The sequence below is a fragment of the Canis lupus genome, chromosome 4 (assembly GCF_048164855.1).
Source record: "Canis lupus baileyi chromosome 4, mCanLup2.hap1, whole genome shotgun sequence".
Classification (NCBI taxonomy): Eukaryota; Metazoa; Chordata; class Mammalia; order Carnivora; family Canidae; genus Canis; species Canis lupus.
The window spans coordinates 16,774,675-16,794,575 of record NC_132841.1 but is presented as its reverse complement, the minus strand read 5'-3'; positions in this window follow the sequence as shown (position 1 = coordinate 16,794,575).

Sequence of the window (19,901 nt, the reverse complement as noted above, 5' to 3'; positions counted from 1 at the left end):
GGCTAGGACTCCCGGTACTAAGTTGAATAAAAGTGGTGAGAGTGGGTACCTTTGCCTTGTTCCTGACCTTTGGGGAAAATCTCTCAGCTTTCCACTCTTTAATACAATGTAGGCTGTGAGTTTTTTCACATAAATCCTTTATTACACTGAGGTATATTCCCTCTAGACCTACTTTGTAGAGGGTTTTTATCATGAACAGTTGTCATACTTTGTCAAATGCTTTTTCCACATATATCGAAATGATCATATGATTTTTACCCTTTCTCTCATTGATGTTATATATCATGCTGATTGTTTTGCAAATGCCAAATCATGCAAGTACTGAACTCCTTACAACTCAGGAATAAATCCCACTTGATCATGGTGAATGATTTTTTACACGTGTTGTTGGGTTCAGTTTGCCAATATTTTGTTGAGGATTTTTCCATCTATATTCATGAGAGATATTGGCCTGTAGCTCTCTCTCTCTCTCTTTTTTTTTTTTTTTTTTTTTTTTTTTTTTGTGGTGTCTTCATCTGGTTTTGGTATCAGGATAAGAGCCTCTCAGAATGAATTTGGATGTTTCCTTTTGTATTTCTGGAGTATTTTTAGAAGAATAGGCATTAACTCTTCTTTAAATGTTTGGTAGAATTCACTTATGAAGACATCTGGTCCTAGACTTGTTTTTTTAGGAGATTTTTGATTACTGATTCAATTTCACTGTGCCCTTATCATTTTTATCCTCTTTCTTCTTTTCCTTCTCTTGAGCTCTTATCTTCTTCTGATACACTATATATTTTATTTGTTTGCTTCTTCATTGTCTCCTCCACCAGAATGTATGTTCTTTGTGGGCAGGAATGTTTGTCTGTTTAGTTCTGCTTTATTCCTAGAACCTAGAAAAGAGTCTGATATTTAATATGCACAATAAATATTTGTTTACTGTATGAATATATCGTATATAAAATATCAAGCATATTTTCCCAATAAGTCCATTATTCATTTCATTATAAGACAGTGAAAAAGAACCTATATTTTTATGTTTTCAGCCAACAACTCGTGTATCATGATAGGCTAAAATGTAATATATCCTATAGTATAAAATGTAAAAATGAACAAACTATTCACAAAGATATTCTTCATAACACTTAAAATATATTGTTTTATCAGAAGGTAAGTGGGTAGGGGATGGGTGAAATAGGTGAATGGGATTATGAGTACCCTTATCATAATGAGCACTAAATGATGTGTAGAATCACTATATTGTATACTTGAAACTAATATAACCGTATGTTAACTAATACAACACCATACATTAACTATACTGAACCTAAACTTAAAAAATAAAAATAAAGGTCAAGTTTTAAAGCAAAAAATACATATATGTTGTTTTATGATAGTAAACATGCAAAATACCACCCATATTCCAGATAGATAAAATTTTAAATTTCCATTTCCTGTAAGTATTGACTTACAATATTACTGGAAGTTACAAAACTAAAAGGTCAAAACTAAAAGGTTTTTTGAGGGCAAAAAACACCATGTCTTTTGTGCTTTTATAGAGAGAGGTGGAAAGAAAAGAAGTATTTTTTCAGAAGTAATGACTACATTTTTTCAACTTAGTTAAAAGATAGATGAAAATGGACACATTATTGGTAGACTGTTAGTTTCAACAATTAGTTTTCAAGTCTTCCTGGTTTTCAAAAATCAATATGTAAAATAGGAAGTTTGTTTTGTTGTCTCCTTTCAGTTAGTTTTATCGTTCTGCTCCCAAGAATAATCTTGGAGAAGATATATATAACTGTACTTATGCCTTTTGTTTGCTAATAGGCATTTCTAGAGGTCATCAGTTTCACTCACTGGCAGACACTTTGATTATATTTTTCCCCTAAAAGTTTTCTGAATTCTTAAGGACTTTAATGCAAGTTTTTCTAGCAAAAGCTATCCTGAATGTTAATAACTGGAAGCTTTTATCAAGTACTTTTCTGCAGCGGCACTAGGTATGGTATTATGAAAATAGGATTTAAACAAATAACAGCTGTTTAGCAGGTACCAGAAAGATTAATTTAGCTTATTTTCTTGGAATAAAATGTAGATTCCATTACATGAAATCAAATTTGTCAATATGATAGCCTTAGGTAGATGAAACTTCTGAGTTATTAAGATCATTATTATAACTATCACTATTTTCATTATTATCATCTTTTAGAGTCATGGCCAAGGTTAATCCATACAAATAACAAGTCATGGAAATTTTTCTTTATCTTTTTTAGTTTTTAATAGTGAGAAGTTATATTACTTTTTGTGTTGTGCCAATAGTCTGTCATGGGACTTCCAACGCCTTAAGCTTGGAAAACCTTCTGAAGATTTGAATCTTCCTCTTCTGAAATGGCAATATCAGTCTACAGTGGTCTTACTAAATCCAAAATGTTTTTTACTATGTTGACAGATATAATTAGAGTGTAAAGCCCAGCAGGCATAGTCAGAAAATAATGAATTCATGGTGAGACTAATCAAAAACTACTAGCATTCTCTTTTTTCTTCCTCATCATCAGAACTAAGAACTGGGAAATAAAAACACGAGAAACAAATGACCTTTCCAGAGTCCAAAATGAAAATGGCCTTTTGACTTCTGCGGTAATGAAATCCAAAAGCAACGTGAAAAGAATAAATGGATCACTCAGCATATTGGTTTAATCCATTTTAGAAATGAAGGTCTTGCTCACATACAAGGCAAAAGAACTGCTCCCCAACCATTTCAATCAGAACTCCTGGTAGAACCAATCAACCACACAAAAAATAATGAACATGTCAGATATTTCCCTGCTCAGCCAATCATATCTTTTATAAATGAAACACAGTTAACCACAACCAGAAGTGCATACTCTGATGCTGCTACTGGTGCACTAGTTGAGTTTACACTGAAAAACGTGCCCAATTCCAGAATTTCCTGTACAAGTGGCCATCTTTCCAACCCCTTATTAGCTAAATCATGCCCTCAAACTTTATGAATTTCATTCTGAAACATTTGTGTAGCTATTAACAAAGCCTCAAAGAATCAAGCCATAGAATATTAAAGCTAGAAGAGACTAGAGAGGACACACTGTCCGGTAATTTTAAGTTGTTATCTACTGAGATGTGAGCACGGTTCTAGAAACCCATACTCTTGATGTAATAATAGCATTTTACTTTATGTTTTTATACATTGATATGACGTACAATATTCCTTTTGAAAAAGATGTATGTTCAAAGCCAAAGTATCTAGACCAATCATTTTAAATTATAGATGGGGAAACTGAGGCCTTTACCTATTCAGAGACTGGGACAAGCCAATAGGCTCACAGATACATGGCTAGCTAATACACAACCCTGTTCTATTTTTCCTGTGACAAAAGGCAAAAACTCAAGTCAAATGGATTTAAAAAAAAAAAAAAAAGAAATGTAGTTGATCATGCAAATGAGAAACTCAAGAGTAGGTTAAAATAAAGCTAGATCCAGATGCCCAAAACTGATGTCCAGATGTCCTTCCTCTCCATCTCTCAGCACTACTCTTTGTGTTGGCTTTTTTCCCAAGCAAACTCTGTCGACAGAGTTGCCCTGGAAACTTCAGATTTATATTCAACCAGCCTTAAGTCTATTGGAAAGAGAGCTTCTCTTTCACATGAGTTTCATCACGTTTGAGTCAGCATTGAGTCTCATTGACTTGAATCATAACACTGAAATCAATCACTATGTGCTGGGAAAGTGGAATATATTAATTAGCTAGGCTTAGGTTACATACTACCCTTTGAGCAAAAGGTAGCATAAGACCATTTTAACCACATGGATGGACTATAATGAAAATTGAGTCTTCATTATCAGAAATAGCAATGGATGTTAGAAAAGCAACAATTCAAAAAAAGTGCACTGCCCTTGGTCACCTGACTATCTAGAGACTGTCCCTTAGGACTTCCTCCATCCTTAAATGAGGGTAAGAGTGGCACATTCAAGAAAGGCAGAAATGGCAGCAGGCAAATACAAGACTCAAATCAAATATCTCTCCTTTGCTTATTCCATTTGTTGCTCTTAAAAAAGACCCTCTTCATCCCAGGCACCCTCAGAATGCCTGGATACCACTTGCAATAAGAAAAACAGCAAATAAATTAACTTACTTTCTCTTTACAATGAATCCTACCTTGTTCTTTTGTCAGCTACTTCCTGCATATTTGTTCCCTGGGCACTCAGGTCACACTTATATTAAATCACTTGTAAGCTGACACCATAATTTATCTCTCTATATACACCTATGCTCCTCAAGGGCACACACTCTTTTATTTATCTCTGTAACATCAGCACTTACCACATCACTTGGCACATTCCAAATGCTGAATAAATGTGGATTGTTGTTGCAGTAATGATTTAGGGGAGGATTTCCTAAGTGAATTCCCAAAACGTTATCTTGTCAAATGTTTCACCAAGAGAGTTTCCATAGTCAAACAAATTTTGGAAATACTATACATTATAAGTCAACTCAGAGGGTGCCTGGGTGGCTTAGTGGTTAACCGTCTGCCTTCGGCTCAGGGCATAATCCCAGAGTCCTGGAATCGAGTCCCGTATCAGGCTCCCTGTAGGGAGCCTGCTTCTTTTCCCTCTGTGTATGTCTCTGCCTCTCTCCCTATGTCTTTCATGAATAGATAAATAAAATCTTTAAAAAAAGTAAGTCATCTTAGAAATTCATGATTAGTTAGGGTATTAGCATATTAGATGTTCTGCTATGTCCTTTGTTTAAGAAAACTGACTTGTTTAAAGTTGTTTTCAGTATTCTTAGTTTTTTTTTTAACTTAAATAGTAATATCTAATGTGATCAATAGTCCATGGAGGATTATCTGGGGAAATTGACTTATTTCCACCTTTTGTGGGAGTATTTTGTTTTGTAGAAGCAATTTGCAAAAGATGATACTTAACCGAAATAATTTATTTACCCATTCATTCAGCCAGCCTGCATTTTCTGGGTGCCTACTCATGCCAGGAAGAGCTTTTAACCTTCTAAGAGTCTATAATCTAGTAAGTATAAACAGGTACATTTCAGATACCAAGTCATCTTAATAGAATTTGAGTAATTCCTTGAGCAAAATAGAGTAGGGGTGAAAGTACACATAAAGGTTCTGAGCATGCATTCCTGCAGAAAACAAAGTGATTGGAAGACTCAGGAATAGAGGAGTTTGCCAATTGGTGTTGGAAGGAAAGAAAGAATGAAAGAAAGGAAGAAAAGAAGGAAAGAAAGAAGGAAGAAAGAAAGAAAGAAAGAAAGAGAGAGAGAGAGAGAGAAAGAAAGAAAGAAAGAAAGAAAGAAAGAAGAAAGAAAGAAAGAAAGAAAGAAAGAAAGAAAGAAAGAAAGAAAGAAAAAAGAAAAGAAAGAAAGAAAGAAAGAAAGAAGAAAGAAAAGAAAGAAAGAAGAAAGAAAGAAAGAAAGAAAGAAAGAAAGAAAGAAAGAAAGAAAGAAAGAAAGAAAAAAGGGAAAGAAAAAGAAAAGAAAGAAAGAAAGAGAGAAAGAAAGAAAGAAAGAAAGAAAGAAAGAAAGAAAGAAAGAAAGAAAGAAGAAAGGGAAAGAAAAAGAAAAGAAAGAAGAAAAGAAAGAGAAAGAAAAAGAAAGAAAGAAAGAAAGAAAGAAAGAAAGAAAGAAAGAAAGAAAGAAAGAAAGGAGGAAGGGAAGGAGTGGAGGAAGGGAAGGGAGGAAAAAGGGAAATTGCAATCAGCAATTCACACATATTGCCTTTGAAGCTGCTGACTGGCCCACGTCTCCCTTTGCAGTTTCTGCCTTCTGGGATGGCACCTTCCACTGTGCCCTGCAGTCTCAGAAATCTATAATGGAGGCCCAGAAACGAGATGACATCTGAAAACCTTGTGAAGATCACAAAGGAAAGATAACATGAATTTCAAGCAATCATGGTTTTTTAAATTTGTTTTTAAAGATTTTATTTATTTATTTGAGAGCAAGTGCACAAGCAGGAGGAGGGGCAAGAGGGAGAGGGAGCAGCTGACTCTCTGCTGAGTAGGGAGTCCAATGTAGGGCTAGGTCCTAGGAACCTGAGCCAAAGGCAGACACTTAACAGACTGAGCCCCCAGGCATCCCTGTTATTTTTTTTTTTAAAAAGCAGCTATTTTCTATTCCTGCTCAGACTCTTAAATTAAATTGCAAGGGAATACAGATTTGGTTCATGTAATATTTTAATGTGGTATGAAAGATTTCACCAAATTTTTTTTCAGTGTTAAGCCCAAGTCATTTAGCATATGCATTGATTTAGAAGAAGTATTGATGATGGATGTTCTGCTAACTCTTCATCTAAAATATTCTAAGGTTGTTTTTGTACGCATTTAGTGCTTTCATTCAAACACATTTGCTAAATGCTTACTCTGAACCAGCAGCCCCATCATCTTGGAGCTGCAAACAGAATGACAAAGTCATGGGCCCAGTCTCTGTCCACACCTCATGGTCAGGGGAGAGAGACCTGCCATCATAACATAAAATGGACTTCTGTGTGTCTAAAAATACAAATAAATGCAAACCTGGATGAGTTAGGAAAGCCTCAGAAAATGAAAGACATTGAGGCTACAGTTTGAAGGACAAAGAATAGTTTAAAACATAGTTTTTATTGAGGATGCATCTTTGACTACGACTATAGGAAATCTCAAATTTTTTTTCTTTTCTAAATAGTCACTGTAACATGAATCTCTGCTTTACTCTTCACTCTATTGCGAATTCCCTTCATTTCCTTGCATTCCCCTGCCACCACAGGCCCTGTTCTATGTTGGCATATTGGCATGCTTGTCTATCTTGGGCATTTAGGTTTTTCATTCTATTTTGACTTTACTTTTCTTGAATACAACATAGCTCCAATAAATAAACGCAACTCCTTAAGTGTTTCTGACAGGTTGGCATGATTAAATCAACTTATGGAAATGCCTTAAGACAAGTTAGATGCTTTTCTTAAAAAAAGTTCCAAGCTTTGCAAGCTGAGCAAGAAAATGTAAACAGGAGACCCAATATAAGACTGGATTTTATTTACTCTTAGGGAAAATGTAAACCTAGAAATGACAATAATTCTTTAGAAACCTATGGAATAACTATATTGAGTATGTGATACATAAAGTTAACGCAGCCTTAATAGATTTTAATTGCATAAGTACTAAATTCTTGGTGCATAATTTAATACAAATACAGGTAAACAAATGAAAAGAATGTGAAAACTTAAAAATCACCATACATAATCTCAATGCTCAGAGATAACCACCACTCGTTTTAAAGTATGCTTTTCCAGACTTTTTCTATATATTTGCCTATTGATATAAAGACATGTTTAATAGAAATGGATTCATATTATGCAAATTATTTCCTAACCTACTTTTCCATTTAATAGTCATAAATATCTTACACTATCATTAAATATATTTCTGTGCCATCATTTTTAATATTTACATCAGTTATTTAAACAACATAATAATATAGGATTTTGCAATTAGAAAGTATGCTTCAACGGATGTTATTATGGAAACACCTTTGCATATAAACTCATTGCATAACTGACAAACTCCTAGTAGAATTGTTTATTCAAAAGATATATGCATTTATAAGAATTTTTAGACCTTTTCTTCAGAAAAGTTCTATCAGTATAAATACCCATTAAAAGAATATAATAGTACCACTTTTTACTTTTGCCATCACTGATATGAATTGTTTTTGTTCTAAATTTGCCAATCTGATTGGCAGTAACCTTATTATTTAATTTGCATTTCTTTGATCACTAATAAAGTTGAATGGGTTTTGTTTTTTGCTTTTGCTTTTTTTTCAGTTTATTGTATTTTTTCCTTTGTGGGTTATCTATTTATGTTCTTTGGAAATATCTTATGTAAAATTATATACTTTTAAAGGAGTTATGTGCTTTATAAGTTTCAGCAATAAAATGTCATACCAAAGGGGTGGTTAAATAATAATGTTCAAGGATGTATTATTTTAGATAAAATATTAACTGGGTCTTTTTGAATCATGCTTTTTCTCGTTGCTTCCTGAGCTGCCACTGGGAGGTAAGAAGAGAAAATGAAGATTTTTTTCTGTATTTTTTTATATTCTTTGACATTCATGATCTTGAAAACTTTGTAACTTAAGGACCAATTATTCTGTAAAATGTCATCAGTTTGGATCTATCTGGCTTTTCCTCACAGTTAGACTGAAGTTCTGCAATTTCGGCAGCAATATCACAGAAGTGACACTATGTTTTTCTTGCATCTTATCAGGTGGCACACGGGTTTGATTTGTCTCACTGCTGATAATGTAAGTAACTTGATTAAGGCAGTGTCTGCCAGATTTCTCCACTGGAAATTACTCCTTTGTAACTAATAAGTATTTGGTGATAAGGTACTTTGAGACTATGTAAATATTATGTCCTTAATCAAACTTTATTATTTTATTGAATTTGGGGGGACCATATGGATTCCTGGATCCCTAATTTATTCAAGGTGTATTATTCATTATTACTACCACTATTATTATTATTATTATTATTATTATTATTATTTATTTAATTCTCAAACTGTCCTGCTTTTAACCAACATCTCAGAATTCCTTAAATTTGGCTGCTATGTCCCCAGCGTACTTCCGTATTTGACAACATTTCCAGGCTCATCTTGTACTTTCTTGCCCTAGCCTGGAATGAACCATTCCTCAAAGAGCCTTGATTCCTTTGGTGGTGAAGGGTCTTTAGAAGACAGTATCTGGAGGCTAAGTGTACTCATTGCTATTAGGGTGTTTTTACTAGCCCCTCTCAGTGGACCAACCCTAGGTGAATATATGTACAACACACAACTACAAGCATTTACATGTATATGTATTTCTGTATCAATGTATATAGGTTGAAAACCCCATGTTCACACTGACACCCTCAATTCCAACCCAACACCACAGAATTTATTCTAGTTTTATCCCTTTCCATATTTGCACTCTCTTTTTCAACAATAAGAAACTTGCTTCTATTATCCTTATATTTACTGGTTTTATCAACCTTCTTTATATAATTCACCTCCCATAATTGCTGCCACTTCTTCCTCACATGGTTGTGCTCATCACCCAACTTGAGCTATTACCCAACTCAGTCTCCAACACCTCATACAAGGATGCCACCTTCCTCAACCTGCACACCCTCTGACAGCTCACTCCAGGCCTTTCTACACCATGGATATCCTTTCTGGCCTTTTCAAGTTTTAATATAGCATGCCAGTCACCCTTCCTTCAGGTGCCCTCATTGCCCTATTTGTGGTTTGATCCCATGTAAAGATTCATTACTCACCTAATTAAGGTGCCAACACTCTAAGCCAGATCACCTTCCACAAAGAACTGCTCACCCAGCTTGAACTCCAACATCCTGGACAGGCTGCCTCTCACATGGACATCTTACCTCACTCACACTCACACCTTGACATCCTACGTGAGACTGACATCATCCCTAGGCTGCCCTCTAATAGAGACATCTCACTTTTCTTTGCACATTGTTTAACATGCTATGCTGGGCCACCACCTCCCAGCATGGACATCTCCTTACATGGGTTTTGTCCCTCCCAACCCCTGTAGGTATGGACACTCATCATTCTTGACAGCTTCTAATTACTTTTGGACTGAACTACTCAAGGAGAAAAGAAAGAGAAAGGAAAAGAGAAGAAAAAGAAGAGGAATAACCGTGTTTTGATAAAAATGAATTTATAGAATTATTACCTTGATGTCTTATCAGTTATAAATGGACCTTCCCTTACACAGTGAAATGATCTTAATGTCTTTAATCAAGAAAAAGTAATATTTATTTTTCCTTTTTTAAAAATGAGGTAGTTGAATACTGAAAAAGATCAAACCTTATATTCAATGGGAGGGGTAAAAAAGAACTCTGAAGGATTTATCTATGCAAGGCAAGCAGATTATATCAGAGAAAGATCTTTTGTGCCTGTAGCCAATTTAGTAAATCTTTCTAATTCTAAAAAGTGTCTACATTATGCAATTATTCATATTTCTTAGCCTTTCTCTGGATCACTGCTTCCTTTTGAGAATCTAATGAAAACTATAGCTCTTCTCAGAAAAATGCACATACTGATTCAGACACGCATATACAATTTGCATTCAAATTCAGTGTTCACATTCTTCCCTATAGAATATTTGACCTCTAGGTCAAGGACATAAATAAGTCTTTTAATAACATCAGTGTTTGCCTACATAAACATGACACCAGCATCCAGTCTTTGCAGCTAGATCAATCTAGGCTTAAGAACAAGCCCTACCACCTATATGAATTAATTATAACTTTGGCCTTAACTTCTCTGAGCCTTATTCATAAAATAGCCATCATAACTACCTCTGGGCTATGGTGAGAATTTGAGTGCATGTGGAGAACACTGACACACTCGCAGTGGTTGTATTAGTTAATTTTTGCTGTATGATTATTCGAGTTTATACAGAAAATAGTGCCATATTCAGTGTTCGCATGAGTTAATTTTTGCGGTATGAAACCATCTGAACATTTTATAGAATACTTCAGTTTCTCACTAAATGCTCAGTGCTGGGCAGCCCGGGTGGCTCAGCAGTTTAGCGCTGCCTTCAGCCCAGGGTGTGATGCTGGAGACCCGGGATCGAGTCTCCTGTCAGGCTTCCTGCATGGAGCCTGCTTCTCCCTCTGCCTGTGTCTTTGCCTCTCTATCTGTTTCTCGAATACATAAATAAATTCTTAAAAAAAAATTTTTTTTAAATGCTCAGTGCCATCCTGGAGAGGAGATTTTGAAAATCCAAGTTCATTCAATTCTTATCTTTCGGTTGTATTGTAAGAAGGTATTTTCTTAGTGACGATTCTTGAGCTGTGAAGGAAACAATAGTGCCAAATATGTGTTAACTCTCCCATTAAAATCAGTGATTCCAACCTAAAATGCCTTCAGAAGTCCTCTGGGAGAATGAAGCAGGTCAAAGGGAGGAAACAGGAATTGGTAAAAATAGTAGAAATTCTCCTAAAAGGAGATGTCCTTTCTCAGTTCTGGACCAGTGCTTCAGTGGAGGACTATGGGCCTAAGTTACTAAACTGTAGGAGTTTTTCAGAGAGGTCAGAAATATGGGGGATTTTTTTCTTTAAATTGATGCACATCTCATTCTTTTTTTTTTTTTCTTTTTCTTTTTTGTAAAGATTTTATTTATTTATTTGACAGAGAGAACAGAAGCAGAGGGGCACAGTAGGCAGAGGGAGAGGGAGAAGCAGCCTCCCCCCTGAGTAGGGAGCCCAATGTGGAGCTTCGGGTGGAGCTTGATCCCAGGAATCTGAGATCATGATGTAAGCCGAAGGCAGACACTTTCTTTTTTTCTGAACTGGACCAGGATCTGGGTAAGTTCCATAATCTGTACTCCTAAACATGTTGTCTCCTTAATATGTCCTTGAAAACAGGATTCTATGGTCTTACATGGCACATGAACATTCAAAAACTATTGATGGAATAAACAGATGTCATGTGGTGCCTTAATATTCTAAAATTATTTATGCATCATCATTAGTTCAAATGCTTGTCCTACTGTTGCACAGTTCTAAGGCACTAAAAAACAACACTATGATGCCCATCTTTATATACAAGCTTTCTGAATTTCTGACATATAAGTTAAACCAGGTGCCCAAAAGGAAACTATTAGCTCAAAGAGGATGAATATCATAAGCATCCCCCAAAATATCACCAAATTGTTTTCTGGAAGAGTTGTACTGATTTAACTGCTACCAACAATGTACTGTTTCCCCTCATCATTGCCAAGCCTTAGAAATCTATTTTTTTTTTCTTGTTAATAGTCAAACATATCATTTGATTATTGTTTGACTCTGCATTTCTTTGATTACTAGCAAAGTTAAAGTGTTTTTTATGTTTATTGGTCATTTATATTTCTTTTTCTTTGCTTCACTGCTTTTCTAAGTATAAGTCTAATGCTAATTTAATTATTTGTTTTTCTCTGTACAGATTTTTCCCACTTTCCACTTTGCAAAAATTTTTCTATCTTAGAAAATAAATTGTTATTTTCTTTAGTAATAAGCTACATACAGTAAGTCCCCATTCAGAACAAGTGGTGCAAAAAAAGCATTGAAGGGCAATTGTAAGGAAATGAAATATTTTACAGGAGGAGCATATAATTCCAAGTGTAATGCCGTCCCCCCACACAAATAAACAAACAAATAAATGGAGCAGTAAGCTGAATATGTATAATTGAAGCAAGTTAAAAAACATAAAGTGCAAATTGAGCAAATAGCTTCAGGGGACATGTATTTATTCATGACCGTTAGTGTTCCAAGCCATAAATCTACTTAATTAGATTTAATTACAATACTGCTCAAGACATCACAGAGATTATAAAATCTGAGAGTGGCATTCTATATATTGCTTAGAGGGATTGTCTGTTCATGCAAATAACTGACATGCCTTCACTCAAAAAGGACTAATTGAATGAATTGTTGAAGACTACATGGCTAATGAGGGGAGTCAGAAAATAAAAACAGTTCTGAATTCTTCATATTTCAAAGATCTTAACCCCTTGTTTCTACTGGGATCTTTTACTCACCAGGGAAAATAATAGTGAAATAGTGCAGCAACATCTCATGTTTTTGAAACTTTCAGCAAAACTAAGTATAGCCTTCCTACTTGATATTTCTATACTTATTTGCCTGGTGTATTACAATGTATATCTTTTGGTCATTTTTTCCTACAAAGCCATGAGCTTTGCTAGTCAGGACTATGTGTGCTTCATCATCTTATTTGTAATTTCTGTAATAGTCCCTGCTACATGAGAGATAGTCAGAGAAGGTGCAAGGCATAGGCATAAATAAGGACTAGGAAGGCATTAAAATGCCAATAATAGAAGCTTTCATTTTAGTTATTGTTTCTAATTTAAAAAGAAACAGTCTGTACCTTTAGTCATGTGTTCTAAAATCAAAACCTAGCCTTGACCATTTCAGGTTATATCCCCGACACTGATTATAGCTCTATAAAATTCCTTTACTCTGTCACAGTCAATTGATTATGATACATGAAAGAGGACAGCTTTGGGGATCAAGATCTAACAATAAATATCAGATCCAGATACATAAAGTAGCCATAGTACACTCAAATCCCCAGCCATTACTTTAGGTTACTACTATGAGAGAGAAGCAAGAGACCTTGTCTGTTGTTTGCTCATATGATGTGACGTCTGAAACATACCAACTAATCTGTCTCTCTGCAAACTGGATTCCCTATGTGGTCATCCAGAGCAGGGTATAGATTAATTCCCTCAAACTTTTTGACAAGTCCAGTCTACTGCTGCATACACATTTAGCTATTTACCTCCAAATATATACCCTCCACATCCAATATAAACATAATGGTTGCTCATGCTTGTGTTTGTACATGGTGCAGATTGTAACTGAGCACCTGCTGCTCAGCACTCTGGTAACCACTGATTTATGTCATTTCTAAGCTTTCCAAATGACATTGCAGAACCAAGAGCCAAAAGTAATAAGCCAATATTTCCCAAGATTTTGCACACCATAATGTACATAGAAGGTACAGGAATGTCAAGAGGCAAATGAGGCTGCTGCTACTGGCCACCTATGCCCGGCTGCTCCTAGGTCAAAGGAATGAGGTGCACCTGTGTCACTGCATTATAAGGCAGGTGCAACTTCACAGGACACAATATTAGATTGAGCTTAATGTCTACGGCAAGGTCCCATCTGTCTAGTTTCCAGGTAAACCTAGTCAAATTCAGTGATACCTCAATGAGGAACAAAGCACAGTCCTATTTGTGATTTTTCTCTTCCCCTATTTCACCCTGAGGTTGATGCTCAGGGGGCTTAAATGTTTCTAAGACATCTGTGGGTATGTAATGAGAAACAAAAATTAAAAACAAGAAGCTTAAGTCTCCCTGCTAAAAATAAAGACTCTTTTTTAGAATACTTTCTTTTATATACTTACAAATGCATGTAATCTTTAAAAACAAAACAAAAAACTTCATGCCAGGAATGTCTTTCTTGAGGACGTGGGAACCATCCCTTTAAATTATAAAATATCAAGTGGAATAGTGGATGTTTCTCTCAGTCTGTGTGGGAGGGAAGGGGCCTAGTTTCCACAGGCATCTAGCTCCAAGTTGCAGAACTATCTTCTGTCATAAAATATGAAAAGTGAGGGGCACCTGGAGGCTCAGTCAGTTAAGCAACTGACTCTTGGTTTCTGCTCAGGTCATGATTTGAGGGGTCATGAGATCAAGTTCTGTGTCAGACTTCATGCTCAGCTTGAGATTCTTTCCCTCTCTGTCTCCCTCCCTTTTGGCCTCTCCTTCTGCTCTCTCTCACAATAAAAAAAATAAATAAATAATTCTTTAAAAATATGAAGAGTGTAAATCTTCCTTTGTATAAGGCTAAAAACGAACAGAGATGATAATTCCAATTACCGGGTGAATTTAGGATTAACTGTATGACAAGTTCACCTTGAGAACATAAATGCAATGGGTTGTACCTGCTTGCCTACATTTATGTCAGTAAGATTTCTATTTTTGGATTTTCTATTTATTTTATGGAGTAAGATTTCTATTTTTACAATCTTAAGAGATTGCCTGTGAAGCTAGCAGCTGCTAGTTTAATGTTTTTTCAAAAATCATTTTATTTCTCTGCTACTTTTGTATAGAAGTTTTCTGGCCTGAGAGAAGATCTTGTTTTTAATTATGTTTCCCCAATAGGGAGGAGTCATATCCTCATCCATCTTTGTCTTGATTCTAGCTGGTCTCTACATTCAGATGATTTTTTTTTTTTTCATCTGACACTTAAGTTTATCCCACATCATACTGTCAGTCTACTGGGATATAGATAGGTCATCATCTCATCCCCCATGGTACTGACCAAGCTACCTTTATTATCATGTCCTGACCATCAGCTCTTTGCAAAATCAAGAGCACTGTCTCTCCCAGCCAACGATCCATCCATATGAGCTCAAAGAGCCACAGACACTTTTTGATGCTTCTACACTCTGGAAAAGTTATAGACAATCTCTAACCTCCAGGTATCTGGACATACCACCTTGATATTTCTGTGCTCTGTTTCACCACGATGGCTAGGAGAACTCCTCTGTGAGGTTCACTTTTTCCTAGGCCTTTCCTATCTCAGAGCTCCCCAATATCTCACATGTCTATTATCAAGATCCAGTTTAGGCTGGAGCGAGGAGTCAAGGCACAGAGTTCCCTCACCATCTCATATTTCCTTCCAAACTCTCCTCTCCACTCTAGCACTGATGGTCTCTTATCTTGTATATAGAAAGGGACAGGTTAAAAACTGTTCTGTCTAACTATAGCCTATTCAAAATATTTTTTCTGACTTACCTTGCAGTTGTGCCTTTTAAACCTCAAAAATCAGGACTCTGATATATTGGTTCTCTATTTCTGTGGTGCCTAGACAATGGGCAAGTTCCTTAAAGTAGTTATAAATGAAACATGTAAGCAGGAAAAATATATATCACTTCTCAAGATATTATCTACCACATATATGATTGATGGAAAAGTCTAAATCTCTCTCCAAAATTCTCTCAAATGAATATCAGGTTCTACTCTTAAATAATTTGTCTGTTTGGATTTCATCCTTTCTTCTTACAGCACTTGTACAATGACCTTTTATTTATGGCTAAAGTCCCAAATACCTTTTTATTCTCCACAAAGAAAGAGTACAAACTTAGTGGATTTCCCATGTTTGAAGTTAAAAAAAAAACAAAAAAAACAGACAGCTCACCTTAGTGGAAGCAAGGACACTACAGAACCATTAAAGGGCCTAAAAAAAATCAACTGCAGACCCATCGTGAGGACTATAGAATCAAATCAATAAGATAAAGACATCTCCTGGCCTGAAGACTAAATAATATGATGAAAAACCTGCAAGCTAATGAAAATCAATACATGTTCATCTCTGTGTAGAAAAACCCAATATATTCAGAGTTCCTCTAACTTACACCTAACAAAATGTATTGCAAAACGTACATCAATAGAGGTGAAATATGCTAAGAAACATGACTGCAAGGGACCATTTTGCTCAGGCAGCTCCCAAACAATCACAGAACTTGACTCCAGCTGCTCATGGCATATGTAGTACATTCTCACATGTGCAAAAGTGACTGAACTATTTGACAGGAGGCCTAGCACATAGTGTCGTACTACTCATCTTCTGAACCTATGTCTGTCTTTGAATGGTCTACAGTAGCCTCTACAGGCTCAGGGAATTCATTAATGTTAAACAAACTAAATGACAAGATAATGCTCCAAAATACTGTTCATGAAAGCTATGAAAAAGAAAGCAGGCAATTTGACAGTGCTATCGGGTATGCCCACATGAGAATTTTGCAAAGATTAATCACACAGATATTGGAAAGCTAGAGAACTATAGATTGGTAGTTATAATTAGCTTATCCCAAGACAGAGAAAAATACTGTGGAATTTGTAGTATTAATTGAATTATTTTCAAGTAGTACTAATGTTACTTTTGTATGAACTAGAAGGTTCTCTGAAAATAGGCAAGGCTCTTTCTTGGGAGAAAGGACTAAGCAAACAATGGATATTTGATGACTTATTTTCTCTTTTGATTATTCATTCAACAAATACATACCTGTTTTAAGATACTAAAGGTACAATAAGGCATTTTTTTAAAATGCTATTTCCAAGGAGCTTCTAATCTACAAAGAAATGTATTTTGTAATAAGAAAATGAAATAAGTAAAAAGAAGGAAACACATATACCTGGCTTCTGTCAACTTAGCTAAGCTGGAAACAGTTCCCAGCATTACTTTCCCTGACCGATTCCAGGTGATGGCTGGGCACAAGAGAGTACATGTGGAAGCAGAAAGCAGGAGTGAAGCTGCAACAGTTCCATTCTGAAGGTAAGTGCAGGAGTGCAGGACCCATGACCTCCTTTACATCCACACCAGTGATCTGGCTCATCTTTCACAGCAGCTGGGTTCTCAAAGCCTCAGGCTGTTACTAGATCTCCTCCTCCTGCTTCTCCAAGTCCAGAGCCTACAAGCACGTGGCTTCACAGTGAGAATGCCAGCTCCTTCCATGGATCCCTCTCAACTTCAAAATCAATAAATGTCAGAGGGAGGGTCCAGTCTGCGCATGCTTGAACACCCTCCATCTTTGTGTCCAGCTCCTCTTCCAACTGCCTCCAATGGTCACCCCAGAATACGTCTGGTGACTTCAGTTCACCAAAGAGTAGTCTCCATGGACTTATTTTTACCAGCTCCCTTCACTCATCCCCATAACAAAGTCTTCATTTCACATAAGGAATGGTGATTCTGCTTTTTTCTGAACTGAAATTGGATAGTGAAACTATCAAAAGTTAAAGTACGTGTCAATATGCCCCAAATTTTATAAAAGAAAGAAAGAATTATAAATACAATTGAAGTAACCTTTATTGTCCTTCCCAATCTCATTTTATTTCTTCCTTCCCCAGAAACAGCTATTATTTTGATATCTATTTCTCAGTCCATTTACGTTATGCTTTTACTATTCACAGATAACCTATATGATGTGGATTTTTTTGAAATTTTATCTGAATGGTAATATGTCAAACATATTATTTCACAACTTAGTGAAAGATCCATAAGCGTTGTGTTTAAGATCCATAGCTGGTTCTATTCCATATATTTATCTACTATTTAACATTGTGTCATATGAATACATCATATGGTTTCTATTTTTTCTACAAAGATTCTCCAGGGATACTTTGTTTCCTTTGTATGGAGTATACATACTAGAGAGTACACAAATATTAAGTATTCAGTGCAGTAATTTTTACTTGTATATTCACTATCCAGTACAAGATATGAAAAATTTCTGGCACCTCTGTAGGCACCTTGACAATCTCTCAAAAATAATCACATTTAGTTTTGTATACCTTTAAATTCATATAAATGGAGTCACATAGTGTGTACTCTTTTGTGTCTGCTTTTTTCCTCATCATTGTGTTGTCATATGAGATTCATCTATGTTTATGTAGTAGTAGCTACATAAACTACATATCTCATCAGCACAGCGTAGTATGAATTGTAATAATCTACTATAGACCGCATAGCCATTCCACTACTGATGGACATTTAGACTGGTTCCAGTTTGGAACTATTATGTGTAAGATTGAATGAGAATCTAGTATTAGATGGATAAACCATAAAAATTGGAGTTTTAAGGTCAAAAAATGGTTGAATATCTGAAATTTATGATAGCTAATATATATCTTGTGATGGATACAAAGGCATTCATTTAACTTCATTATTGTAGCAACCATGAAGCTTTACTACTCAGATCCATTCAAGAAAGAAATGGCCATTCAGCTATAAGGAGTACAGTTAACTAGGGCAGCCAGCTGGTGACACTCAGCTTTTGAGCTGAGGTCCTAATCCTCCTGGGAAGTCTCCAGAAAACGACTAAGCAGGGTGGTGTTTCTGGGCCCTGAACATTTCTGCCCAAAGCTGAACTCCTCTCAGGAGTAATCTTTGCTCTGGAGTTACTCATTGAGTTGGTCCAGACTGTCAAGTAAGATTCCCGATATGGAGTCTTATTTTTTCTTATTTCTCTTTATCTCTCTCTCTCTCTCTCTCTCTCTCTCTTTAAAAATTTTATTTATATATTCATGAGAGAGAGAGAGAGAGAGAGAGAGAGGCAGAGTCACAGGCAGAGGGAGAAGCAGGCTCCATGCAGGGAGCCGGACGTGGGACTTGATCCTGGGACTCCAGGATCCTGCCCTGGGCAGAAGGCAGGCACTAAACCGCTGAGCCACCCAGGGATTCCCTTATTTCTCTTTCTCACATTGAACCGTAGCATTCTTTCAATGCTCTGGATACTAATTATTTGTAAGTTAAACTTTGAAAATATCTTCTCCCAGAGTGTGGCTTGTTTCTTTTTAATGGTTTCACTTCAGGCAAAAAAAATTTAACTGTAATTGAATTTGTTAATCTTACCATTTTTCACTTGTGCATTTTAAGTATTATTTAAGAAATCTCTCCCTAATTCAAAGCCATAAAGATGTGTTCTTGTATTTTCTTCTGAGAGTTTTAAATTTTGCTTTTTTTATATTTATGGCTTTAACACTTAAAACTTATTTTTCTATGTGGTGTGCAGTAAGGAACCCCTTTAGATAACCCCATGTAAATGCCCAATCGTCTCAGCATAACTTGTTGTATAGTCGACTCTCACTATTCTTCAAATCCACTGTTGGATTATTATAGTTGTTGAATCACATCAGCAAGGAGTTAAGAGGAAAAGAGAAGTCAATTATCTGGACATTCACTTTTTACCTAATTTCCCATAGTTCTGGTACGTCATAGTTTCTATCCAGATATTTATTTTATTGATTTCATGTTGACTTTTTTATTATTTTAAAAAACTTCAACCATACAGAAAATGTGTGAAAGAATGGAACAACGTGTACTACTATATCCTTCACTTAGATTTGCCAGTTGCTAATATTTGCCATGTTTGCATAGAGGTCTTATATACATTGATGAATTTTTATCAGTATTAGCCAACACTTCTGATTGTCCACTTTGTGTTCCCTCCTCAAATTACTGAGCATCCTCAAGTTGGTTGTGATACTTTTTTTTTTTTTTTTGGACTCTATACATTAAACTGTTACAGTGATAGAAAAAAGAGTGAAGTAGTTGGGCTAAAATTATCTACTGAATTAGTAGCAAGTAGTTTGTCAAACTGAGATCCATATATTGAAGATGTTGGGAAACAAGTAGACAAATGGATACATGTTTTGTTACTGCTGCTGGATTATTTGAAATTAAGTTTTCACCATTACAATTCACTCCTCAAAACTTTAACATGTTATCTCCTGAGAATTAGGACATTATTCAAAATAACCATGGCATCTGGATCACACGCAGAAA